This window comes from Ursus arctos, unplaced genomic scaffold, assembly GCF_023065955.2.
Source record: "Ursus arctos isolate Adak ecotype North America unplaced genomic scaffold, UrsArc2.0 scaffold_23, whole genome shotgun sequence".
NCBI classification, from domain to species: domain Eukaryota; kingdom Metazoa; phylum Chordata; class Mammalia; order Carnivora; family Ursidae; genus Ursus; species Ursus arctos.
Genome location: NW_026622908.1, coordinates 8,010,304 through 8,037,223, shown reverse-complemented (window position 1 = coordinate 8,037,223; position 26,920 = coordinate 8,010,304). Strand labels below are relative to the sequence as shown.

The 26,920-nt window shown below is 49.2% G+C and overlaps 1 long non-coding RNA gene across 1 annotated transcript; it reads right to left on the bottom strand.

The window, feature by feature from the left end:
- Positions 1-881: 881 nt before the first annotated feature.
- On the bottom strand, positions 882-25,602 carry LOC130544622 (uncharacterized). Its single transcript, XR_008961033.1, has 3 exons — positions 24,619-25,602; positions 15,526-16,359; positions 882-4,672 (listed from the first exon to the last, which is right to left on the bottom strand). It is a non-coding gene; the product is annotated as an uncharacterized LOC130544622 (long non-coding RNA).
- Positions 25,603-26,920: the final 1,318 nt, after the last annotated feature.

Below are 26,920 nucleotides of genomic sequence, written 5' to 3'. Positions count from 1 at the left end.
GGCTGATGATAGATGCAGAGAGGCTGGCGAGGGCAGGACTGGGAACGGGGGATGGGAGAGGCAGAGAAGGCAGCATCGTGCAAGGCATCCCCAGAGAGGGCTGGGGCCCAGCGGAGCCCACATCTCTGTGGCCAGAATCTCCTCCCTGCTCCGACATCAGGGACAACATTTCTCTTCTCTGTATAGTGTAGACATAGGAGGCCCAGGCTTCTAAGCAGCTTGTCCAGGACTCACCTGAGCTTAGCTGCGGGGGCTCTGCGATAGGAATGTTGGTCTCCTGGCCGAGCCAATTCTAGAAAGCCCAGCTTTGGTGACAAGGGAATGGACTTGATGGCTTCTTGAGGTCGCTTGATGTCCAGGATGAACTTGCCCCACCTCATGCCCTTGAAGCAAGGGCATCCCCACCTGTGGCAGATGAAGGCGAATGGAGGGTCGCCAGGGGCGGGGGCTGATTTGGTTTATCTAGGGTTAGGAGGTAGCTACCTCTGCCTTGACGTGAGACCTCTGACTCGTCTGCCTTAAGGGTTTTGGGGCTCACAGTCCCTCCTTAGCTGTTTTGGGATGGGACTCAGAGTGGGCTTGTCCAGGAACTAGGGAAAGGATGGGGAAGTGGGGAGAAAGCGAGTGGGGGCCTTGCTGGGCTCATCAAATTTGTTCTTGTCCATTCAGCCCCTCCCCTACCTCTTTTTCCCTTCCCGGCCAAAACTCCTTTTTCACTCTTTATTGTAAAGAATTCCAAACATAGGAACGGACACAATAGTATAAGAAGCCCATTACCAGCTCTGATGGCCACTAACCGGTGTCTAACCCTGACCTGACCTGTTGACGTACTGCCCACTTCCTCCCCTCCTGTTATTCTCAAACAAATTTCAGACATTATATCATTTCACTTGTGTATATTTGATTAGTACTTCTAAAAGATAAGAACCTTTTTTTTACATAAGTACAATACCATTAGAGTACTAATAAAATTAACAGTATGCGATTCCTCATACAATCAAATATTCAATTAGTAATCACATTTCCAATTATCTCATATTCTTATTTTTTTGAATAAAGATTCAAATGGGGCCTACACATTGTGTTATTAATCTGTCTTTTTTTTTTAAGATTTTATTTATTTATTTGACAGAGAGAGAGAGAGAGAGAGACAGCCAGTGAGAGAGGGAACACAAGCAGGGGGAGTGGGAGAGGAAGAAGCAGGCTCATAGCGGAGGAGCCTGATGTGGGGCTCCATCCCAGCACTCCGGGATCACGCCCTGAGCTGAAGGCAGACGCTTAATGACTGAGCCGCCCAGGCGTCCCTATTAATCTGTCTTTTAAGTCCCTTTAAGTGTAAAAGTTCCTCTTCCATATCTTTCTCCTTTGCAATTTATTTATTGAAAAAAAAAACTGAGTTGTGTGTTCTGCAGAGTTCTTACGCTCTGGAGATGTTGGTTTTGTTTGTTTGTCTTGTTTGTTTTTTAATTGCATCCCAGTGGTGTCATTTTGGGTTTTTTCACTTTTTAAAAAACGTACTGATATAATTTTTAGCTGGCAGTAAGATCACCCAGCAGAAGACTACATTTTCCAGATTCCCTTGCAGCTAGCTGTAGCCATATGAGTAAGTTCTAGCCAATGTAGTTTAAGTGGAAATGATTTGCTTGTAACTTTTTGGTTGTAATTTTTCTTCTTCTTTCTTCCTCCTCATTGGTTGGAATGTGGGTGAATGGCAGGGGCTGGAGTAGCCATCAGTGGTAGAATGATGGGCCACCAAAGATGCCCTTGTCCTAATCTCCAGAACCCTGGGCTCTGTTATCCTATATGGCATAAAGGACTTTGCAGATGTGATTAAGTTAAGGATCTTGATGGGTAGATTATTCTGGATTATCTAGGTGAGCCCAATGTGATCAAAAGAGTCCTTAAAGGAAAAGAGGGAGGCAGGAGAGTCAGAGTTAGAGAAGAAAATGTATTACCGAAACAGAGGTCAGAGCGATGGGGCCATGAGCCAAGGAATGAGGTAGCTTCTAGAATATGGTAAAGGGGGACACCTGGGTGGCTCAGTCAGTTAAGTGTCTGCCTTTGGCTCAGGTTGTGATTCCAGGGTCCTTGGATCGAGTCCCACATCGGGCTTCCCTGCTCAGCTGAGAGGCTGCTTCTCCCTCCGCCTGCTGTTCCCCCTGTTTTCTCAGTCTCAATCTCTTTCTCTCTTTCTCTCTCTGACAAATAAATAAATCAAATCTTTAGACTCCGGAAAAGGTAAGGAAAGGATTGTCCTCCAGAGCCTTCAGAAGGAACACTGGTCTGCTAGTACCTTGATCTTAGCTTTGTAAGACCTACTTCAGACTTCTAATCACCATAATGGTAAGATAATAAGTATGTGTTTTCTTCCTTTATTTGTTTATTCATCCCTTTTTTAAAATTCATAAAACATACAGTGTTACATTGGTTTCAGGTGTGAAATATAATGATTCAACAAATCCATTCATTACTCGGTGCTCAAGATTAGTGTGGGTTGTTTTAAACCACTGAGCTTTGGTAATTGGTTTCGGCAGCAATAGGAAACTAATATCTCATCTTAGATCATGTGATGGTGATTGCTTACTGATGTACAATCAATCAAGATCGCAGAGCAATAAGACAGAAAGAACCTGGGTCCCAGTACTGTTAAGCCGCCATACAATTCTTTGACCATCTCCTGCTCCTGGGATGTCACATAAGAAAGGAATGAACTGCATTTTTAGGTGTCTTTGTTGTTACAGCAGCCTAACATGTGTCTTAATTAATATGCATACTATCATGTGTCCGGTGATGACATAGGCCCTGGGAAATAACATGTATCATGCACGTGGTTAAGTGTGGTGGCTGAGCTATGCCCAGGAAATTATGTGAACGTAAAGGACGCAAAGTATTTGTTGGACTCAGCTGACTGCTGGCAGCTAAGAAAGGATTGTTCTCATTTTGCAGATAGGGCCAAGAGGTTGGTGATTCTCCCTCAGGCTAACAGATGGGGCCCCTGAGATGGAAGCAGAGGTTGTGGGATAACCTTTAGGGAAGACGAGGCGGAAGAGCTACAGGCAAGGAAGCAGCATGAGTGATGTGGTTAAGCCTGTGGACTCTGGGAGTCCCATTTTCTCTGTTGTACGCCTGACTTTGCCACTAACTGTATGACTTTGGCAAGTTCCTCAATCTCTCTGAGCCTCACTTTCCACATCTCATAAGTGAAGATGTGAACGACATTTGTTGAAGTGCTGGGTGTGAATAAGAGACTGCATGAAAAGTGGAGCCAACGCACAGAGCTGGAAACACAGGAAGGACTCAATAAACAGCCCTCTTTTAAGGTCTCACCTGTCCACACCTCAATGGTCAGGCCCCCTATCGAATGTTAGAGAGGTCCAACATCCCTTAGTCTCTGAATCGCCAACATTTAAGCCTGTCTCTTTTACACACAGACTTCTAGATTAGTTACAGTTGTCATCTAACAGGCCCAGCCCAAGTCAGGGAGGGAGAAGTGAAAGGGTCTGTCCTGCCTGCCCCTCCTTCCATCCTCCTCTCTCTTGTTCTACCTAAAGATGGAGACTGAGCTTGGCCTAATTGGGAGCAGCTATCAGCAAATGTCTACTATGCAGGCATAATTCTGTTAAAAATGGTTCCCAAGGGCAGCTCTTTAATGAGTTTATGGCTCTCAGGAGGAGGGGCCAGAAGGGAATCACAGTTTTACTACTTGTTGCAAGTGGTTCCCATTTCTTAGCTCATTCACGCATTCTTTCAACAAACCATGAGCTTTGCTCTGTGCCCAGTTCTGGAAGCTGTAAAAATGAGCAAGCCTTGGTCTTTTCCTTCAAATCCCTAAAGTTCTAGAGGGGAGGGCAGATGGTGAAACATTTTCTGATCCCAGAGGGCAGATGAAACTAGTACTAACTTGGGAGGGGTGGTGCCGTAACAATCCTTGCACTGAGCAAGAATGAGCAGTGGGAGGTCATCATGAACAATTTTTTGTTGCTGTTGGGACAGGGTCTCTCACAATCCCTTTAAAACTGCTCTTTAGCATAATAGTTCTATTCCTAATCCTAGGTGAAATGTTAGGCAGTCTCATGACTTCTCTGGTCTCTCTAAGATAATAAAAATGATTATATTTTGGGTTGCAATACTGGGGAAGAATCTAAGATCTCCCCCAAGATTTCTCCCCTCCTCCCTCCTGCCTGCCATGTATTACATTCTGATAATCACCAGGACTGTGGATTTGATGATTTTACCCCAATGAATAGGTTACGTTACATGACAGAGTTGACCTCGAGATTTGGAGATTATTTGGGTGGTCCTAACCCAATCACAGGAGCCCTTTAAAAGTGGACCATTTTCTACAGGTTGTCACAAAGAAGGAAGTCAGAGATTCAAAGCATGAGAAGGATTTGACATGCCATCGTTGCCTGGAGGATAAGTTGGCCACACAGACAGGACCTGAGAGAGAAGTCTAGGAGCTGAGGGGAACCTCCGGGCAGAAGCCACCAAGAAAATTCAGACCTGAGTCATAAGACCATAAGGAGCTGGATTCTTCCAACAATTTGAATGAGTTTGAATGTTGATTTTCCCCCCAGAGCCTCCAGATGAAAACTCAGCCCATTGACTTCTTAACTTCAGCCTCGTGAGGCCCTGAGCAGAGAATCCAGGCATGCCATTCCAGACTTCTGACCTGTAGAACGAATGGAGAGCTACTTTATGGGTGTTTGCGATCATTATGTCATGGGGCAACAGAAAACTAACGCAAATACAATCTCCATTCAGAGATTACAATGGTCAAAACTCTTGTTCTGAAATGTGACTGGAGTGGAGGCTTCTCTCCCTTGCTTGCCAGCTTGCGTCTGCTGTGGATAGGACATCTGTAGTCAATGAGGCTTGCTACACGTTGCAGGGAAAGCAGGCAGAGGAGAGGGGTGGGCAGGGCGGGGATGTACTTGTTTGGCTGGTACTGTTACAATATTCTAGTTAGCAGTGCTTTCCAGGCTTGAAAAGCATTTTAAACCTCACTCTTCCCATCTTGGTGCTTTCTTTGGTGTTTCTTCCTGCCCTCATTGCTGGGGACCCCTCACCTGCAACTCTGTTCCACTGATCTCTTGCAACTGCAGGTGTTCAGTGGTATACCTCCAGTTTTCTCCTGCTGAGGCCCCACTGCTCTCTAGATGGTCTCTAGGGCAATCTCTAAGTCACCCCGTATTGGCTCTTTCCTATATGGCCCACATATAATCCACAGAAAGTACACATGAATCCTTGCCCAGATATCTATGGCAAGCAGCCTTCTACTCTGCAACTCCAGGCCTTTTGGGTCATCTTCTCACTCTTCAGGTTTTGTATTCCTCAGATGTCAGCCTGCTACGTCCCCCAAACTGTAGGAGAGATGTGTTCAGATTCTTATGGGATGTCCTTAAAGCCTCTCTCTCTTGGCTTGAGGTAAAGGTGAAAGCATGTGCCACCCCAAGGGGGAGTCTTCATGGCCCCAATAGATCCCTGCAAAGAACACCCTCCCTCACACCCTTAGTGCCTTAAGATAATTAGTTCTTAGCCACCTGGTTAGAAATGCTTGCATCTTAGTTTGGGATCTTACTTTGGAATGTTCCTCAGTGAGAATTTCCTTAAGATCTTCAATGCAAGGAACTCAAAGTAGAGACACAGAGAAAGGACTGGCGTGGGGAGGAGAGGAGTGGGGAAGGTCTCACAGAGACAGACTTGGAGTTAAACACAGAGGAACAGAGAGGGAAGGAAGAGCGTCTAAGTCTAGGGACCAGCGCAGGCCAAAGCCGTGAGCTCTAAAAGAGCAGAGTTTAGTTGGGATCCTCCTACAGAAGAAAAGAAAGCTCATGACTTCTGGAATAAGACCTAGGTTTGAGTCCCCAGACCTGCCACTCAGGCCTGTGTGATTTTAGACAGACTACTTAACAACTCTGCACTTTAGCTTCCTCATCTAAAAAGTGGTTTACCACAACTGGGAAGCAACCAAGATGTCCTTTAGTCAGTACGTGCATAAGTGAACTGTGGTACAGCCAGGCAATGGGATATTATTAAAGGGACTATCAAGCTATGAGAAGACCTTAAATGCATATTACTTAGGGAAAGAAGACAATCTGAAAAAGACACATCCTGCTTGATTCCAACTATAAGACATTGTGGAGAAGGCAAAACTACGGAGACAGTAAAAAGATGAGTGGTTACCAGGAGTTATGGGGAGAGGAGGGATCAATTGGCAAAACACAGGATTTTTTAAAGCACTGAAACTATTCTATGTGAAACTTTAATGGTGGATCCATTTCATTATACATGTGTCTAAACCCACAGAATGTGCAACACCAAGAGTGAGCCCTAGTGTAAACTATGGGCTTTGGGTGACTGTGATATGTCGGTGTGGGTTCACTGATTGTAACAAATGTCCCACTCCATGGCAGGATGTCGATAGTGGGGGAGATTGCGTGTATATGGGAACAGGCGACATGCAGCAAACCTTTATATATTCTGCTCAATTTTGCTGTGAACCTAAAACTGTTCTTAAAAGTAGTCTATTTGAGGGGTGCCTGGGTGGCTCAGTCAGTTAAGCATCCACCTCTTGATTTCGGCTCAGGTCATGAGCTCAGGATCGTGAGTTTGAGTCCCCAGGTCAGGGTTCTCACTCAGTGGGGAGTTTGCTCAAGATTTTTTTCTGTCTCCCTCTGCCCCTCCTGCCCCACTCAGGTTCGCACTCTCAAATAAATAAATAAATAAATAAATAAATACATACATACATACATACATAAATACATAAATACATAAATAAATAAAGTCTATTTCTTTCAAAAAGGTGTGTGTATTATCTATCCCACTGTGATAATGCTCTACAATGATCCACCCCCACCCTCAGGGGCCCCCAAACAATAAGCATTTATTTAGTTTGTGACTCCACGATATGAGGTTGGCTGTTCAGATTGGGCTGTTCTCCGGGGCTCATGTGGGCAGCTGTTCTGGGCTCAGCTGGACTCACTCACATATTGTGGCTGACTGTTTCTTGGCTGCTCCGGGCTGGCTTTGACTGGGGCAACTGGGACACCTCCGCTCTGCTCCACGGGCCTCTCACTGTCCAGCAGGCTAGCTGGGGCATGTTTTCACGGTGATGGCAGCGGGACCAAAACGCAAGCAGAAACACCCTTTTTCAAGCACACTTTCTCAACTGCATTTTTCAAAATGCAAGCAGCACTTTTTCAAACCTCAGCGTGAGTCCTGGATGTCACCCCTTGCGCCACAACGAGTTACATGACTGAATTCAGAACTGAGGGGTAGAGAAATATGCCACTTGATGTGAAGGGCTGCCACGTCATGTGGCCAAAGACATGGACACAAGGAGGCGTGAAGAATTGGGTCCATCAGTGTAATTAGTCTTCCCCAAAGGGATAATAGTGCATTTACCCCATAGGCTTGTTGCAGAGATTAGATGCGGTCAAATGCATGTGTTTTATATAGGCCCTTAATAGGAACTTATAAAGCGGTCAGTTCCTCCTCACACAGGAATCTTAGGCTGTTTCTGGGACTTTTCAGATAGGATAGAAGATAGTAAGAGTCGCCGGAGATACAAGGGCAAAGGCTAACGCATGATTTATGCTTTGCTGCGCGGAGCTACCAGTGGGACCCTCCATCACGCACCGGCTCGCGCTGTTTTTTGGGTTTTGTTTTCAGCCACAGCAAGCACAATGCGACTGGTTGGCAGATACTTGCTTATCATTTAGAGAGTTACACACATCTGAATAGATTCCTACCAAATGAGAGGAGTCTCTGGAAGCCTTTCAAATGGTTCGCTTCCCTCCTCCTACATAGGACACAGTCCCTGACAAATGTAAACGGATTCTCCTCAGGGAATCCTCGTGCACTGTCGGTGGGAATGTAAATTGGGGCAACCACTGGGGAAAACGGGATGGAGATTCCTCAAGAAATTCAGAATAAAAATATCATACAATCCGGGCACCTGGGTAGCGCAGTCGTTAGGCGTCTGCCTTCGGCTCAGGGCGTGATCCTGGCATTACAGGATCGAGCCCCACATCAGGCTCCTCTGCTGTGAGCCTGCTTCTTCCTCTCCCTCTCCCCCTGCTGTGTTCCCTCTCTCGCTGGCTGTCTCTCTGTCACATAAATACATAAAATCTTTAAAAAAATCATACAATCCAGTCATTCCACTACCAGGTATTTAACCAAAGAAAATGAAAACACTAATGTGAAGAGATGTACGCTAACCTATGTTCATCGCAGCGTTAGTTATAAGAGCCAAGATATGGAAGCCGTCCATGTGGCCACTGACTGATGAATGGACAAGGAAGACGTCGCACATACACAATGGACTCATCCAGAAAAAGCAAAACAAATGAACAAACAAAACACAGGCCCAAAAATACGGAGAGCAAACAGGCGGCTGCCGGGGGAGGGGGGGGAGGGGCAAAATGGATGAAGGGGAGTGGGAGATCCAGACTTCCGGTGAGGGAATGAGTGAGTCACAGGAAGAAAGGGCGCAGCACGAGGAATGTAGTCGATGATATCGCAGTGGCGCTGTACGGTGACAGATGGTAGCTACACTCGTGTGAGGGTCACCTAACGTGTAGAGTCGTTGAATCGCTATGTTGTCCACCTGAAACCAATGTACTGTTGTGTATCAACTTTACTTCAATTTAGAAAAATGAAAATGGATTCTTCTGTCTTTTGAGTGATCATGAGGATGATGATAACGGTCATAATAATAATAGCTCCCACCTGCTCAGGAGGCAAAACAGAATCTCATCTGCTTCTCACCTTAACTCACCCAGGTCAGTGCTATCACTGTCCCCATTTGACAGATGAGGTTGCTGAGGCTCAGAGAAGCCACTCAGCCAGCAAGTGCCAGAACTGGGACTTGAACCCCCGTCTCTCCAACTCCAAGGACAATACTCTTCATTACTCCCCTTTTCCTCCCTTTGAGTTCGTGTGTCTGTTCTGCTTATCTCAAGTGGGAGGCCACTTGACATTTGCGTCGCTTTCTGCTGGCGCTCTTCAGTCATTCTCCTTGTGCTTCATGGCATTCGCTGGCTTTGAGCAACGGCAGTTTCAGCGAGGGTGTCATGATCCAAAGAAACATTTTTCAGATCTATCCGGGCGCTGGACCCCGAATTGCAGGGCTGTCCTCTCCCTAGTCCCAGAGTTACACTTGAAACCTCTCCCTTCCCTTGAGGGCCCAAGCCAGCTGGTCATTCCTGGGGACATCCTGAGATCTTGGCCAAAGCCAAGGCCCTGGAACTGGCCCTCCTCCTAGGACCTCGACCTCTCACGGCTCATGTCGAGGGGTCAGTGAGGAGCAGGACTCCAGGAGGGAAGAGAGGGCCCCGAACCTCAGGCCTGAGTTTGGAGAAACCCGAGAAGTCCCCCGGAACAGCTGACTCTGGGCGCCACGTTTTGGAGGCAGCTGCCCCCTCCCCCACACTGGCTGTGCTGTGAGTCACGGGTTTTAAGCTGAGCACTCTGGGAGATTAACCAGCTTTGTGACCAGCTGCTGGAGGAGGATACTTGGCCGAAAGAAGCAGGATAAAGTTACCCTCTCAGAAGTTTATAGGAAGGCCCATAAATGCCCCCAACTGCTGTGGGGCCCGTGATCTGGGGCGCTCCTGGATGTTTCCCCTGACCAGGTCCTCGATGGCTATACTCATCCCCCCCACGTCTCACCTACCCAGCAGGTTCTGCGAATCTGGCACCCCTCGGGAATGCCCGCCATTTGGGGCCCAGTAGGTTCCAAGAGGGGTCTTGGGCAATGGTCCTTCCTTCCCCGGATGACACACATTAGGAACAGAGCCTGGCCCGGAGTCAGTGGGAAGGGCCTGGCTCCTGCCTGGCTCAGGCCCAGGGCAGAGGCTGGCGGGAAGTGCCTGGAGCAGGGCGGTGGGCTGCTGGCACACAGGCTGTCCCGGGCAGGGTGAAATGGCAGGAAGAGTCCACCCTCGGGTCCCTGGAAGGCATCACGTGGCAAGGCTGAGAGGGAGCCCTGGGATGGGGAGTCAGGAGGCCTGGGTTCTAGCCTGCTTTTCCCACTGACCCTCTGGCCCTAGGGTCCTCATTCGTTAAAAGGATTTGTGTAGACCAGTTGTTTTCAAATGGTGTTCTGTGGAGTCCTGGGCCATTCAGAAATGCTACAGGGATTCCACAAACGCGGGGTGAGAATTTCAGGCTAGTAGGGTTCTCCAGCTATCATACATGACCCCCTTTCCCCCCCTTTCACCTATTTGTATTCACCAAAATAACACTTTTTTTCCACGGATTGACTATCCACTCAGTCAATAATCATTTATTGAGTGTGTACTATGTGCCAGGCTCTGTTGTAGTGGTGGAGAACAGTAGCATCCTTTATAAGAAAGAAGAGTTACATATTTAAACTAGTAAAATTTTTAAAAAGATTTTATATGTTATTTGAGAGAGAGAGAGAGTGTGTGTGTGTGTGTGTGTGTGTGTGCGAGCACGAGCAGGAGGGGACGGGCAGAGGGAGAGGGAGAAGCTGACTCCCCGCTGAGCAGGGAGCCTGACATGGGGCTTGATCCCAGAGCCCTGAGATCACGACCTGAGCCGAAGGCAGACGCTTAAGCGACTGAGCCACCCAGGTGCCCCAAACCAATAAAATCAATTTGTAATAGCAAAATGGCGTCTCCTTCTGCTTTATATATCAGGGCTCACACAAGAACTTATCTGAATAGGGTTCCGCTCCTGAAGAGGTTTGCCTCGGGAGGATCTCCCGGGTACTTCCTGCCCACCTGACTTCTATTTCCAAAGCCCTAAGCTGCCAGTCCCTCGGGGGAGACCCAGGAAGGGGTGAGGAGAAGGCACCTTGGTTCCAAGGTAGCTACTGGCACGGGGGTTTCTCCACATGCTGGAGGGGGCACAGCCTGGCCTGAAGGGTATGCAGGCAAGAGGATGTGCTCCTGCAGCCTCTGCCCTAGATCTGAAGATGGGGAATCCAGGAAAGCCTGCTCCGGCTCTGCCCCCCTCCACATACCCAAACCCCACTAGTGCCGCTACCAATGCCCGCCTCTGCCCCATGCCAGGCATGTTACATACGACCCCTTAATCCTGGAGGTCGGATAGTATTAGCCCCATTTTACAGATGAGGAAATGCAAGGACCCACTAGAGGCCACGCCTGGGCTAAGTGCTGGGGATACAGCAGAGTGGGGTGGGGCCCAGTCTAGTCCAGTGAGAGCTACTAATGGATAATAAGGGTATTAGCAAATGCTTATATACTATATATACTTGTCCTATTATAGGACAAGAACTTTCCCAAGTTGACTCAGTCTTCTCAAACCACCATATGATTATCCTTCCCATTTTATACATGATGAAACAGAGACAGAAAGATTAGTGTTCCAAAGTCATAGCATAATTAAGATAGAGCTGGGATTGGAACCCTAGCACTTGCTCCGCTAACAGCCAAGATACTATCATTCCGTTGGCATTCCTCGATGCCGTCTGTGGGACAGTTGGGAAGACAGGACAGTCCTGTGTCCCACAGCTCTAATGTGGGAGGCAGGCGTATAACATAGTTGCCGCCCAGGGTGAGCAGAGCAACATCTGGGGTGGCACTGGGTGACAAGGCCATGGAAAGAATCCTGGCTCTGCCTCCAACCTGGCTCTGCGAGGTGACCTTGGACGAGAAATACACCTCTCTGATATTTCCTGCCGCATCAGAGAGATAGGGAGAATAACACCCGCGTTTCGGGATTGATTTAGGATTAAGTAGATAATGCACACACATCCTTAAACACCGTGTAAGGCAGAGAGTAAGTGGTCAGTAAATAGCAGCTGTTATTAACAATACGAAGTAGTGGGGGAGGAGAAGGAGGAAGAGGAAGATTTTGGAACTTGGTCTCTCTGTGAGTCCTATTCTTGGCCAGAGGCTGGCCTGCTGTGCCCAGCCCTTCTCTCCAGGCCCAAGTCTGTCCAGGCACCTGCTGTGTGTCCTGGCATCTCCAGGCAAGGCCAGGGTGAGGCCAGGAGGGCGGGTAAGGACAGCTCAGCCCAGCTCCTCACTGCTAGGGAGACTGCTGGGGGAGGGGGTGGCGCAGGGCTGCTTACGGCAGCTTGGTGCCTCCCTGGAGGAGATAGGACGTGTGTGAACATAGAGGAGTGAGTGGAGGCAGGGCTGGTCAGACCCTCCTGCCTCTTAGAATTGAAGCCCCTATTTGGCTTTTGCTAGTTGGTGGTGGGCAAGGGCAGAGTCCATGGCTCTGCTACCCAGTGCCTCAACTCAGTGAGCATTCCCTGCCACCTATCACGTGTCCAGACCTGCCTCTGTTCTCAGGGAGTTCCTAGCTCCAGGAGATGCAAATGACATTGGAATAGCCCAAGCCAGGTATGAGCGAAGTTTCTGCAAGGAGAGGGGAGAGCTGGGCAGGGTGGGAGTGCGGCCGGAAGGCTGGTGGAGGTGCTCCTGTGCTCTAGGAAAGGGAGAAGCCTCTTTGCAGGCAGAGGGAACAGCAAGTACAGAGGCCCAGAGGCTTACCTGTGGCATTGGATAAGAACTCCCAATTCCAACACAAGCTTTGTCCAGATCCCATTATTTTGGTAGAAAAATGTGCCTTTTAAAGCAGGTCTGGGGGCCCTGAGCTAGGCCTGGGCTGGGGAAGTTCTTGAGCGGGCAGGCCCAAGTTTAGGGAGGGGAGGAATGCAGGGGAACTCCCCTCCTACTGTCTCCACTCAGCACCAGAGATTTGGGGTCCTGCAGGGTACATGACTGAATAGACACTGTCGCTGGGAAGTAGGCAGCTTGCTGGGTGGCCTGGGCCCCCAAGGCTACACCTGCAGAGGGATACACCCCTGAAACCCGCTAAGCACATACTCCAAGTATGCAGGTGCCCCATAGAGTCTTGTCCAGAGACATTGAGTCTCACAAATATGGGGTAAGGTCCTGGCCGGCCACACGGAGTCAACATCCGGTGATAATGGGGACTATCACGTTGGAGGTATCCCCAGTCAGACCCCCGGGGACTCAGACCCGAAGCGACACCATCACAAGGTGACACCTGCTCACAGCGGCACACAATCAAGTGGCCCCCACTTGACCCCGAGGACCCCCTGGCACGGGACAGAACACCTTCGGGCCCCGCCCCTGGCAGCCCCGCTCTGGAGTCCCGGAGACCAGGGACCGTCCCCGGGCCACGCCGCGGGGGGCCGGGGCAGACGGCCGCCGCGTGCGCACGCCGCGGGCCGCACACCCCCGCGCACACGCCGGCGCGGGCTAACGAGCCCACAGCCCTTCTCGGCGGGAGGGAGCCAGTTGTCGGGCGGGGCCGCGCGGTCACACAGCATTAGCCCTGCGGCCGCCCCACCAGGTGCGGCCACTGCCCCTAATCCCCGGGCCTGGCCCGCTAAGCCGGGCCTGAGCGACGCCACAGCTGGGGGCGGCCGGCCACGCGCCGCCCATCACCGCAGCCCCAGCCCACCGCCCGCCCGGCCACGCGCCCAGGGGCCCCTCCCCACGCCCCGCCGCCTCCACCTCCCCGGGAGCCCTGCGCAGCCTCCCAGGCACCGCCGGCGACCTGGCGCTCCCATCCACCCCATCCCTTAGCAGCCTCCCGCTCCGCCCCCAGACGGCCCCCCCCCCCCCGCCGCCGCCGCCGCCGCCGCCGCCGCCGCCGCGTATGTCCTTCAGCCTCCCTCTGGGTCCTCAGGCCGGCTAGAGCCGCACCCCCGCCCCGTCTCCCTCGCAGGACCTTGCGCTGCCCGGACCTGCCCCAGAGCCACCCACCTGCCAGCTCCCTGCCCATCCCCCGCCGAGGGATCACGGGATCAAGGCTTGGGCCCCAACCTCCTCACTCTGTGTGCGACCCTCTCATTTATCTGCTCTGCCCCCCTCCGCTGGCCAGTCCTTGGCTTCCTCCCCACCTGGATTTGTAAAGTTCCTGGGGTCCTGTCTTCCAGCACACATATTTACGGCCTTCACCTTCTCATGCTGTTCCCAGGCAGAACTCAACTCCCTCCAGAGTAGCCAAACTTCAGTTCTCATCCTCTTACTTTTGCTAGACCCCCTGATGGATCCTAGGGTCTTTGGTGGGGGGCATCCTGGGGCCTCTTTGAACCTGTTTTACTTGTCTAAAAAATAAAGAGGTGTGATTTAGATGACCTCTGAGCGCTCCTTTGCCTTTTCTTATCCCACAACATTAGCAAGGTCGTGTTCTTCCAGTCATCTGTATGCCGAAGACAGATGAGTGTGGGAGGGCACCCGCTGGCCACGTGTCCCTACTCCATCTCATCCCATCACTTAGCTCTCAAGGTCTGAGCATCAGGGAAGCTTTTTAGCCTCTGGTGTGGGGGTGGGTAAGAGAGGACAGAGTGGAATCTGGGTGTTTAGGTCTGGGTCAGAACTTGGGGTTGGCTGTGGGGGGGGTGTTCTCCACCACCTTGGGATGTCCCCTGGAGGAGTGTGCCTCTGGGACTAGCCTGCTGGGGGTCCTGGCCTCAGGCACTGCCAGCATTGGTGCTGGTGGACAGCCCCAGCAGGTGGGAGCCGGCTAGTCACCCCCGACAGCCCTGCCCACCTGTCACCCTCCTGCTCGGGTGACTGGCTGCCTGACCCACTGACCAACTTCCTGCTGCTCCCCTGTATGAGCAGGGCTGCAGTGCCCTGCCCCCTTCACTTTCCCAACAACTTACTGGCTCAGAGCACACAGGCAAACAAATACCACACATGTGCACACTCACACTGCTCACACAGACACACACACTAATACAGGGCTGCCGGTACGCATGCCCCACACCAGAGCTACAAACTGAGCCAAGTTGCTTCTTCCCAGGTAGAAGGACGTGGAATTGCCGTCTCTGTGGCAATAAGGCCACATGGCGAAGACAAAAGCATTAAGTCTAGGCCAACCTGACACCGGTCCTGGCTTTGTGATACCCTAACTGCGTGATTCTGTCAAGCTCCCTGCACCTCAGTTTCCTCCTCTGTGAAATGGAGTGGAAAGTAAGTATCTATCTCGTAGGACTGTTTGAAGAATCAAATGAAACAATCCACAGAAAGTGCTTAGAATAGGTTAAGTCCACAATACAAGTTAACCGATAATATTATTATCCAGTGGGGGCTGAGAGGCTCCCGGGACCACTGCAGTTGATAATGTTCCTTTAATCAGTAATTTCTGGCCATATTGTTCAAATGGTCATACATCATCCTAGTGGTATTTTTATTCCACTTTCTGCAGGAATTAAGGCTGTCAATTAGGAGATGGAATCAGGATACGCCATTTCCACAGCGTTACTTGGGTCCTGGCTATGACTGCTCATTCTCTGCTATTTAAAAACCAAGAAGGCACATGAGCCTAGGCCTGAGCTGTTTAGTGAACTCTGGGCTGGGCTTGGAGTCACACGTCAGATTCAGTCTGTTCTAGGCCCCCTCCCCAGATCAGGAGCGCTCAGAGTCTCAGGATCCCCCTCCTTCTTTCTGGAAGTAAGGCCAGTGTCTGCTCCCTACAACAGCTTGACCTCTGCTATTCCCCAGACCCCTCCAAGGGCCACTGATAGCACTTCAACAATCTTACCTCACATGCTCTTGGGCCTGCAGTGTGCGATTTCTTGGGGCCTAAGGAGAAGAATGCAGAAGCAGAGCTCTGAGCTTTGGGACAGTCTTCTTCGGCATGCCCTTCAGTCTGCCCCGACCAGACTTGATTCTGACGACGCTCTTGACAACATCTGAGAAATGAGCGAAGCAGCCTGCGGCTCAGTGCTCCCCACTGGAGACAGTAGATGAAAAGTGGAATGGGGGAGTTCCGCTCCTGGGCCACCTCAGCCCCGACAGACAAGGAGCCTTCTTTGTTCTGCTTCTTGCCCTAAACAAAACTCAAGAAACCCTGTTTTCTGCCTTTAGCGTTTCCCAAGTCTCACTCCACGTGGGTCCCCTCCCTTTCTGACTCCCCTCTCTCAAACCCTCCCTTCTCTCAAAGCCTCTCTGTGGTTCATCCTCCAATAAAGAATATTTGGGTATATTCCTTATTATAACTATTATAAAACATTGTCATCGCTCTTATAAACCTTTCTGTATTATTTATTCCTGCGTAACACATTACCCCAAAACTTAGCAGCTTCAAACAACAGAGTTTTATGATCCCACTGTTTCTGTGAGTCAGGAATCCAGGAGCAGCTTCGCTGTGACTCTGGCTCAGGGTCTCTTATAGGCGGTCATCAAGGTGTTGGCTGGGGCTGCAGTGATCTCGAGGCGTGACTAGGGGACGATCCAGGTCCAGCTCACTTATGTGGCTGTTGGCAGGCCTCAGATCCTCACTGGCTGTTGGCTGGAGGTGTTAGTTCCTTGCCATGTGGGCCTCCCCATGGGGCAGCCCACAACATGGCAGCTGGCTTCTCTCGGAGCAAGTGAGCTAAGGGAGAGAGCACGAGAGAGAGAGAGAGAGAGAGAGAGAGAGAGAGAGAGAATGTATCCCAAACAAAGGCACGTCTTTAAAAAACCTAATCTTGGAAGTGACATCCCATGACTTCTGCTGATATCACACTCAAAGGGAAGGGATTACATTATACCGGGAGGCAGGGATCAGTGGGAGCCATCGTTGAGGCCCCATACGGCATTTTCCACGGGGTTTCTCCCCGGGCTCTAGCACCCAGAAAAGTGCCCTCGGTAGGTATTTGTTGGAAGAATGAAAGCACTTATCAGAAGAAACTCTGCAGAGGTCCTATTATTCCAAATTGTTCTCCTTGGATACTACCCTCCCCCTGCTTCACTCTTTAACTTTTCTTCATAGGAATCATTGGCAATTAAATTAAAAAATATATTACCTTTGAATAACACATCTGCTCATGGGAGCCTATCTTCCCTTCTACTTTTTTGAAATTTGCCTTCCAAAAACAGGGCGAGGCTTGGCCTTTATCTCATATGGATAACCTCTATGGCTATGTCAAGCTCTAAAGTGACTTGGTTACTTCTCTCTTCATTAAACAGGTCAGGAGTGGTTTCAAAGAAACCATTCCCTACGTTACAACCTCCATGTGCTCCTGGCACTTGTATTTACCTCCCACAGCGATAGCACCCAGCACTTCCCTGTCTTCTCAACTGAGCAGGAAGCTACCTCAGGTAGGGACAGGAAGCAGACGCTCGAGTATTCACTGAGTGGCATGACTGGGCTAAGGACCAGGGAGACAAGGGGGTAACTCATGGAATTCCCTAGCATTGAATGGAACAGATGCTCAGGAATGCTTGCTCCTTCTGGAAGATAAAATCATCAGTCAGTACACCCAAAAATAATTATCAGGTGCTGTAGGGGCCGAATATCTAGGAATGGCTCCCAAGATTCTACGCCTAAATCCATGGAGCCTGTGAATGTGGTAAGACACCACTCCCCTGATTATATTACGTTATGTGGGACAGTTGACCCTAAAGAGCAATTCTCTGAGGGGGTCTGATGTAATCCCATGGGTCATTAGCAGCAGAGAACTCTCTCGTGCTGGGGGCAGAAAAGGAAGCCAGAGAGATTTGAAGCATAAGAAGGACTCAACGCATTGAACTCATTTGCTGGCTTAAAGATGGAGGATCATATGAGAAGAAATGCAGGTAGCTTTAAGGTGCTGACAGCTCCAGCCGGCAAGGAACAGGGACCTCAGCCCCATAACCCCAAGGACTGGATCCTGCCAACAAAGAACTGTTGAGTTTAGAAGCAGATTCTTGGCCTATGTCTCATGCTGCCCTCCTGTTGACAGCTTGATTTTGGTCTTACGAGACCTTGAGATTAGAACCCAGCCAACCCTACAAAGACTTCTGATCTACAGAACTGCGAACTAATTAGTGAGTATTTTAAAGCGTACAATTCAGTGTGTTTTATTATATTCACAAGGTTGTGCAGCCATCATCACTGTCTAATTCCAGGGTATTTTCCTCAACCACTCCCCCAACAGCAAAAGCTTATATTCAGTAGGTAGTCACTCCCCATTCCCCGCTTCTTCCTGCCCCTGGCCATCATTAAACTCCTTTTTTATATGTATGGATTTGCCGCCTCTGGACATTTCATATAAATGGGATCATACAATTGTGGTCTTTTGTGTCTGGCTTTTTTTTTTTTTTTTTTTTTTTTTGCTGAGCATGTTTACAAGGTTCATCCAAATTATAAGATATAGTCATACTTCATTCCTTTTTATGGCTAAATAATATCCCATTCTATGGATCTGACGCATTATGTGTATCTCTCCATCAATTGATGGACATTTGAGTTGTTTCTTCTTTTTTGGCTATTATGAGTAGAGTGGCTATGAATATTTGTGAGCAGGCTTTTGCGTGGACATATGTTGGGTTTTTTTAAAAGATTAATTAATTAATTAATTGGGGAGAGAGAGAGAGAGAGCATGCGCAAGTGAGGGGAGGGGCAGAAGGAGAGGAAGAGAGAGAATCTCAAGCAGACTCCGCAGTAAGCATGGAGCCCAACTTCGGGTTCGATCCCATGACCCTGAGATCATGACCTGAACTGGAACCAAGAGTCGGACACTTAACCTACTGAGCCACCCAGGTACCCCTGTGTGGACGTATGTTTTAAGTTCTCTTGGGTAAATACCTAGGATTAGAATTTCTGGGTCACATGGTAACTGTATGTTTAACTTTTTGAGGAACGGCCAGACTTCCCCAAAGTGAATGTACCCACTTACACTCCCCCCAGCCCTGTATGATGATTCCCATTTCTCCACATCCATGCCAACAATTATTATATCTCTCTTTTAAATGTTTTCATTAAAACCATCATGGTGAGTATCTCATTGTGGATTTCATTTGCATTTCTCTGATGGCAATTGATGTTGAGTGGTATTGTCTTAAGCCACTAAGTTTGGGTAATTTGTTACATAGCAATAGAAAACTAATACAGTACTTTCTCATGCCCGGGTGGCAAAACGGAAATGGGGCAGAAGTTGGTGACAAAATAAGCCATTTGAGCTAAGTAGCCGAAGAAGTCTCTAAATGGCACTTGTATAAGGTGGGCCTGGCTGCCATGGGTGGGAGAACAGATATCTAAATGTAAGGGGTTAGTCTAAATTAAGAACCAGGCCAGTTACCCAGTTATGAAGGCAAGAACAGAATAGCAGGCATGAAGTGAACTCTAAGAATATCGGGAGTAAATTGCTTCCAGGTTTTGCCCGTGTTGATGGGATCAGCCATAAGTTTGGCACCTCAGTATATGCACCATGTTAGAATTTTAGCCACAAATCCCTTGTAGCAGGACATCTGAGGAATGGGGACCCCATCATTGCCTAAATGGACCTCTGGGCCAGTACTGGGATATGTTTCAATAGACCAACCTCCACTTCCCTAATATAGCCAGAGAGCTTTAGGACTCTCTTTAGGACTCTCATTCACTTATGAGTGGGCCACATTCCACTTCAGGCACTTGGGATATAGTAGTGAACGAAATACAGATCTCATGGGGCTTACCTTTTAGCTGGGAGAGATGGTCAACAAGCATAAAGATAATAAGAAAGTGAATTATGTACTCCGAGACTATTAGTGTTACTAATAAAAAATTAAAACATAGGTTTGAACAAGGGTGGTCAGGATGCTAGAGGAGAGAAGCTTCAATTGCCGTCAGATGGCCAGGGCAGACCTTGTTAAACAGATGAGATCTGAGCAAAGACTCGAAGACAGTGTAGGATGAGAAGAGTAAATATCTGGCAGGAGAACATTCTAAACAGAAGGAACAGTTACAACAAAGGTTCTAAACAGAAGCACATCCATCAGATTTGAGAAACGGCAAGGAGGTCGGTGTACCTGGAGCAGAGCAAAGGCAAGAGTAGTGGGAGCTGAGGGCCAAGGGTTGATGGAACAAGATCACATAGAGCCTTGTGGGCATTGCCAGGGCTTTGGCTTTTAGTCTGACTGAAATGGGAACTTTGCAGAGTTTTGAGAAGAGTTATGAGAACTAACTTGCATTTTTAAAAAAGATTTTGTTTATTTATCTATTTTAGAGAGAGAGTGCACATGCATGAGCAGGGGTGTGGGGTGGGCAGAAGGAGAGGGAGAAACTCAAGCAGACTCTACACTGAGTGTGGAGCCCCTCGCGGGGCTCGATCTCATGACCCTGAGATCAGACCTGAGCTGAAATCAAGATTCAGATGCTTAACCAACTGAGCCGACCAGACACCCCCTAACTTGCAATTTTAAAAGGATTCCTCTAGTGGCTGTGCTAAGAACAGATGGGGTGGGAGGGTGTGATGAGGCAAGGGTAGAGGCAAAGGGACTTGTACAAAGGCTTTGGCAGGAATTGGGTGGAAGCCAACTGTAGTTGGGTTCACAGCGCTAACAGGGGAAGGACGCAGGAATAGTCAGCTTTTGCTATAGTATTTGAAAGTAGAGCCAGTGGAATCTCTTGACAGATTGGATATGGGAATGGAGAGGGGAAACAAAGAGAAGATTCAAAGACTGTGTCCAGGTTTCGCCCTGAGCCATGTGAATGATGGAATTGCCATAAGCTGAGGTGGGAAAGGCTGTATGTAGAGCAAGTTTGTGGGAGGAAATCAGGAGCTCAGGTTTGGAAAGGTTACATTTGGGAGCTCAGTAGGGTACCCAAGCGATGACATCAAGCAGGCTGCTAGATGAAGACTTTGGAGTTTATCTGCGAGATTTGGGCGGAAGATAGAAAGTCGGTAGTCATCTGCATATAATGGTATTTAAAGCAAGACTGAAATACAAACATTGATGTTTTTGACATACAGGATTGCTTGTCCTTCCCTCTGAACAGACCCATTTTCCTCATGCACATGAATCGTTTCCACCCTGTTTCTGAGGGATGGGTCTCATCCTGCTATGTCCCCGTGATGTCTAAAAGGTAGTGTTGACTTCGCTGACTTAAAATCTCAAGCTCGTGGGGTTTATCACCCACTCTGATCTCTGCGTCAGAAGCCACTGTGTTATTCACCAGCCCCTCCTCCCGGGGGCACCTGTGAAAAGCAGAGCAGGAGCCCTACATTGCCCTTCTTCCTGCATCATACCAGTAGACGCCATTCCACTTTTATCTGGCCATTGTTCTCCCTTTTTCTTCCTCTTAGTTTGTTGGTAGATTGGTCGGATCTGGAAGCTCTTGGAGTAGACCTCAAGACATTATATGCATAGGGAGTACTGGATGGTGTTTGTAAGTCAGAGAGGAATAGAATTTTTAAGGTCAGTGCTGTAGATTATGCTCTCGGGGACAGGAGGCGAGGACAGCTGCCAAAGATATCATTTCCAAAGATGTCCTATAGCTCCTCAGCACAAGGATTTGGTCTGTGTCCTGGAGTGAGGTGTTCCCTTGAGGTCTTGTCAGCTAACTGTTTTCTGCCCATCTTCGGGATGGACGCACAATGGTGGGAGTGGGTATGGCATGTGAAAGGGATGGGGTTAAGGGGTCAGGGCATGATAAAGAAGCTGATGCCTGGGCTCCAAGCCCTGCATGATGCTGGTGTCCCCTCCTCTAGAGTCTCACTTCCTTCCTCCCTCAGGCCTGGCTCTCCCTGCCTCCTCTTTCCTCTCCCCAAGCAGAGAGGGGCCAATTCAGGGCCCTATGACTCAGGCGCGGGCGGGGGGGATGTTTTGGATGCCGCTCTGCTGACGCTGGTGCCCTCTGTTCTTACATCCTCCTTAATTTACTGCCTGAGGAGGGGGCCAGGGCTCTGGAGAGAGGATTAGATGGTCCACACTGATCTGAGGCAACAGCTGCTGGGCTGGCGGCCGAGGAGCGAGGAGTGAACAGGAGGTGGGGGAGGCTCATGCCTCCACCAAGGCCGGAAGGGAACGAGGCGAGCATCTGGATGTGGCCCCTAGGTGAGGTTGGCTCTGAGGGAAACTGCCCTTGGTCTGGGGGTAGGACTGCAAGGCTTGGCCAACCAATAAAGTCAAATACAGGAGTCACATAGAAAGTCTGGGAGTCATCTGGTCAACCATCTTGCCCGTTTCCTAGAGAAAACTAGAAGGTGTTTTCTTTAGCTTCCTGTAACCCAGGGAGGGGAAGACCAGCTCTGAGCCTGGGGCCTAACAGACCATCTTATCAAGCCTGAAGTAGCCACATAGTTGTACAAGTTGCTCCCTAAAGTCAAGGCTGCCCCACATCAGTTGGAGCAATCCTTTATATCATTACAACACTCTCTTCTCTCACTCATGTGTTCCCTTGTTCCTTCTAAAGCAGAGGCAAACCAAATAGCTGCAGCCCCATTTAGCAGATGGGGAAACTGAGACCCACAGAAGTTCATGCCTTGTCCCAGATCACACTTGGGGTCAGTGGTGTGGCTGTGCTTAGAGCTTAGTGCTTGTAACTGAATCGCTCTGGCCCTTGAATACCAGGACACATGTTGACATTTAGCACTGGAGGTCGACCTCTCTCCTTCCTTCTAGTCCATAACTGGCTAATGGAAAATAGCCCAGGCATGGGAACCATAAACCTGGACTCTTTGAATCAGTTAATGTCTCCTTCTGGAGACTCGGTTTTCCCATCTATATAATGGGCAGTGTCTTGCAGAGCACTATGACTATCCCTAAAGGCCTGACAGTATCATCTTAGTCAGTGAATGGACAGGAAAGGCTTTCAGGATCATTAAAAAAGTTGGAGTGAATATTTGAGCTCAGGAGTCAAAATATCTGGGATCGAATATAATCTCTGCCACTTACTATTATTTCTAGTAAGTTTTTCCCCTCTTTGAATTCAACTACCTCATCTTCTATTGACAAGGGACAATAACACCTACCAAAAAGAGCTGTAACAAGGATTAAAAGAGGCAATGCATTCTAAAGGCGAAGCATTGTTCTTGGTGCATAGTAAATGCTAAATAAATTATAGAAAGACCAATGATAGTAATACCTGTTGGGTATTACTTCTTGCTTGCTGATACATGTAGTCTCTGAGATTGGGCCAAGAGATCTTGTGCTAACGGAATGGTTAGAGCAGCAGTTCTCGTCCCTGACCGATCAATCAGGATCACTGCATTGGGGACTAATGCTTAACAAGGTTCCTAGGTGACCTGGAGGATCACCCGAGGTTGGTAATCACTATGGTCGGGGACCTGCTTTGATGGCCAGATAATTGACATATCAGTTGTTTGTAGGTAAACAGGTGCTCAGCCATTTAACAGTTTAAACACTCCCCGATTGGCACTTTCACTACTAATTAACTCCTAACTAGCCCTTCCTTCTCTGGGTCATGAGCAGGAATTCCCCACTGGGGGTTCCCAGTTAATGAGGTTTAGCCAGCTTGGGGGCCTCTGGGAAGCAGGCCGGACTAATTATGCTCTACCCCCTTGCCCAGCCCCCTGGCCAAATCCTCTCCCTGTCCTTCATCAATCTTGTCCTAGCCTCCAGCTGGCTTGCATTAGCTCTGGTTTTCCAGCCCCCATGGCTGCGACTGTAGCTGAGAGGCTGAGCCAGTCCAGGCTGGATGGATCTGTCACCCGATCCTGGGTCTGTGCCGCAGCCAGTCGTGGAATCTGGGGCAATGTGATCCTGCCCTGCGGGAGCTCCTAGCCAGGCCAGGGACGCCATGGCGGGGCTCAGAAAATCCCAGCTATCCAGGGACCTCTGCCTAAGCCCCTAAGGATCACAACCACCGATTCTCAGAGTACCTCTGGTCTCAGCCCCTCACCTTAACAGGAAACTGGGGCGCAGAGAGGTGAGGTTCCTGCCCTAGGTCACACAGCCGTTCACTGCAGAGCCTACATCAGAACTCTGATTTCTCCACTCCTAGCTCTTTCCCCAGCTCCTTCTGGAGAAGTTCTGTAAACCTATAGTCTGGGTGATGGGGTCTGATACGGGGGCTCCTGTCCAATCCCAGACTCCCAAGGCAGAGGATACCAGGGGAAGGAAGTTCTTGAACTAAAGCCCATGATCTTTTTAACTCAGATAAAATAAGACACATTTTAAGTCATTTGAAGTTGGAAATTTGAGGAATAGCAGGAAAGGAAGTTTGGGAATAATGGAAATAAGGGCAATAAATCAGTTTTAAAAATATCTTTTATAGACATAACACCACTTGTTAGCACAGTTGAGGAATACAGGTGGTTGGATTTGACACGACGGAACACTCACCTCTGGAATCTGTTTGCTCATTATAATGTCCACCTAAAGGTATTGCTTCGCCCAAAGGTATGGACACCCAGACTATGAAATGGAAAATTTGTAGAGGAAAGCTTGCATTTGTGTCTTCAGTGATTGAAGGAAAGGTCAAGATGGTTCTTCAAAGACGAATCTTTCTCACACTATCCCATTTTTAAAAAAATACCCAGATTTTACCTATCTTACTCAGACCTGCTTCTCCTGTACTTCCTAAAAGGTTTGAACCAAATACTTAGGACAAGAAGTGGTTCTGTTAAGGGTCTGAGGGTGAAGACAGAAGAGGCCAGATGGCTATCTGGTCTTGGCCTTCAAAATGTCAGGAGGTCAAGCAGCTCTTGTCTAGAGAAGGTCAAATGGCCACCTTCTCTCAGAGAGAGTTTGGAGCTCAGAGCCTGGAGCTGAGGAAAAATGTGCCAGCCCTTTAGTAAGAGTTGCCATATGCTAAAAAAGGGCTCATTATGTCCCAAGGGCCTGGCACACCACTGCTTTATAAAGGAAGTATTTTTATCCCTATTAGATACTCGAGAAAACTGAGGCTAAGAGCAGCCAGATGGCATACCTGAGGTTATTAACTTACAGAGTGACCGAGCCAGGATTTGAACCCAAACTTGTAGGATTCAGAAGCCAGGACATTTTTCTCCGCTGCCTTTTGGGTAGAAGTGTGGAACACTGCATCCTTCGAGTTGGGTGAGGTACACTGGTTCACATTTCTTGCTCCTTTTGGGTCTGCTTCCTTGTTGCTCTCCCTCAGAGTTCATAACATTGTTTAGGAAGGTAGCATGTGTAGCCCGTGGTGTCTGCGCCACAAGCCCCTGGCCCCCCTCAGATTTTAGCCGCAGCCCGGGTGGACAGTCCTAGGTGAGCTCAGACGCATTCTCCCCGTCCTGCCTCAAGCAGAGCCAGTCTCCGAATCTGGATTCAGGGTCCCCCGCTGTGCCGCAGGAGCTTGACCTGAGCTTGCAAATGCTGTCTGGAAGCTCAGGAAAGTCAGCTTCCCCAGAAGCAATTTTCGACCAGTGACGGAGGGAGACAATGAAGGACGAGTCCTGCTATCATCTGTCAGGTGGCTATTTCTGGGAGGCCTCCGAACGCTTCTCAGAGGTTCCAGCAGAATCAAGCCCCCTCTGCCTGTGAACCTCAAGGAAGCATGCCCTCATCTTGGCTTTTCCTTTTCCCCTGGTTCACTCTTCCTACCCCCACAGGTCTGCAACCTAGGGCCACGCTTCCATTAAATTCTTGCCCGAGGCTCTGCTTTCAGGGCGTGCCTGTGCCCGGAAGGCCCCATGAATTGGAAATAGCACTGTGGGGGGTGGGGGGTTGACACAGCGTGGCAGAATAGCAAACAACTCTGAACAGAGAGTAAACTCCAAGGAATGCAGCCACCAGGACCTCCTTTCCTTCTCTGGAGATTCTCTACGTATAAAATTCCCAGGGGAAAGTGGGTGCCTCAGTGGGTTAAGCGTCTGCCTTCGGCTCAGGTCATGATCCCAGGGTCCTGGGCTGGAGCTCAGCGGGGAGCCTGCTTCTCCCTCTCCCTCTCCCCCTCCTCCCTGCTAGTAGTGCTCTCTCTCTCTCTTTCCCTCGCTAATAAATACATAAAATCTTTTAAAAACAATAACAAAATCCCTGGAGCTCCCGAAGTCTGTGCCCAAAAGGGAGGCATCACATGGCTTAGAGGACCGGCAAAGACATGTGACCTCTTGAATTTGTGGCCATGGGTGGGGTCATCACTCAATGGGGTGTTTCTGGATGGGGCTGTCCCTGTCTCTAGTTAGGGCTATCCCTCAGCCCTCGGTGGTGGCTTTCCTAGGCAGTCACCAGTGTGGGGCTGTCTCAGATGGGTCACTACCTGACCACGGTTTCAGAGAGCCAGTTTTATTAGTCACAGAGGGCGGGTCCTGCATGGGGGGGGGCGTTTTACCTGGTTAATATCTTTGGAGCTGATATCCAGCCACATCCTAAGCCTCTGTATAAAAACAAAGGGGGAGAACTTACCCAGCTGGAAAAATCAATTTAAATGCTTAAAGAGAAACAGTAAGGCCTGTCACTGCCGCCTCATTTTCAGGAGGTGAGTCACTAAAACGGTTGACCTCATGGCTCATCTATGAGCGAAGGCGCGCTGGCAGTGCCTGCTGGCGCGGGGAAGGCCTCCGACCTGTTTCCTGGAACCCCGGCGCCAGGCAGAGGCCAGAGCAGCCGGGTGACATTAGGGAGTCAGACTACCTCTCTGAGCAGCAAGTTCCCAGCTCAGAGGCTCAGGTCTAGCTGCGACTCCTTGACTGGCCACTTTCACGGGATAATCCCCTTTTCACGGTTACTTGATTGGCCTGTTCCACGACCCACGCCTCACAATATGCAGCTCTCATTGGTCAAGTCCACTACACGCTGCAAAGATCTTGTTCTCTAATTGGCAAACGCCACCAGCCAGTCCGCTGAAACGAGCCTGCTCTCACACACCTTACGTCCAATTTCTATTTAAAGGCTAGTTCTGGCTCTGGTCGGCTGAATGTATGCTCTTCTCACGGGCCTCCCTTAAACATGCGTGCTTCAAGCCTCTTCCCTGTCGTGTAGGGCGAAGAAAAGGCTTGGAGGTGGGTGAGCTCGAGATTTGAATCCCAGGCCAGTCACTCCTTAGCCTTCTCACTGCAGACAAGCTGTTTAACTTCTGTATACTCCAATTTTAATAACTAAGAGCACGGGAGTTAGACGGCTTATTGTTTGCTAGCTGTGTGATTTCAAATGGATTACTTAACTTCTCTGAGCCTGCTTTTCTTCAGCTATAAAACAGGGGTAGTAATACCTCAAAGACTTCTGGAGAGGATTAAATGAGATCATGAATGTAAAGTACGTGGCCCATAAATTCTCAATGTTAGCTATTT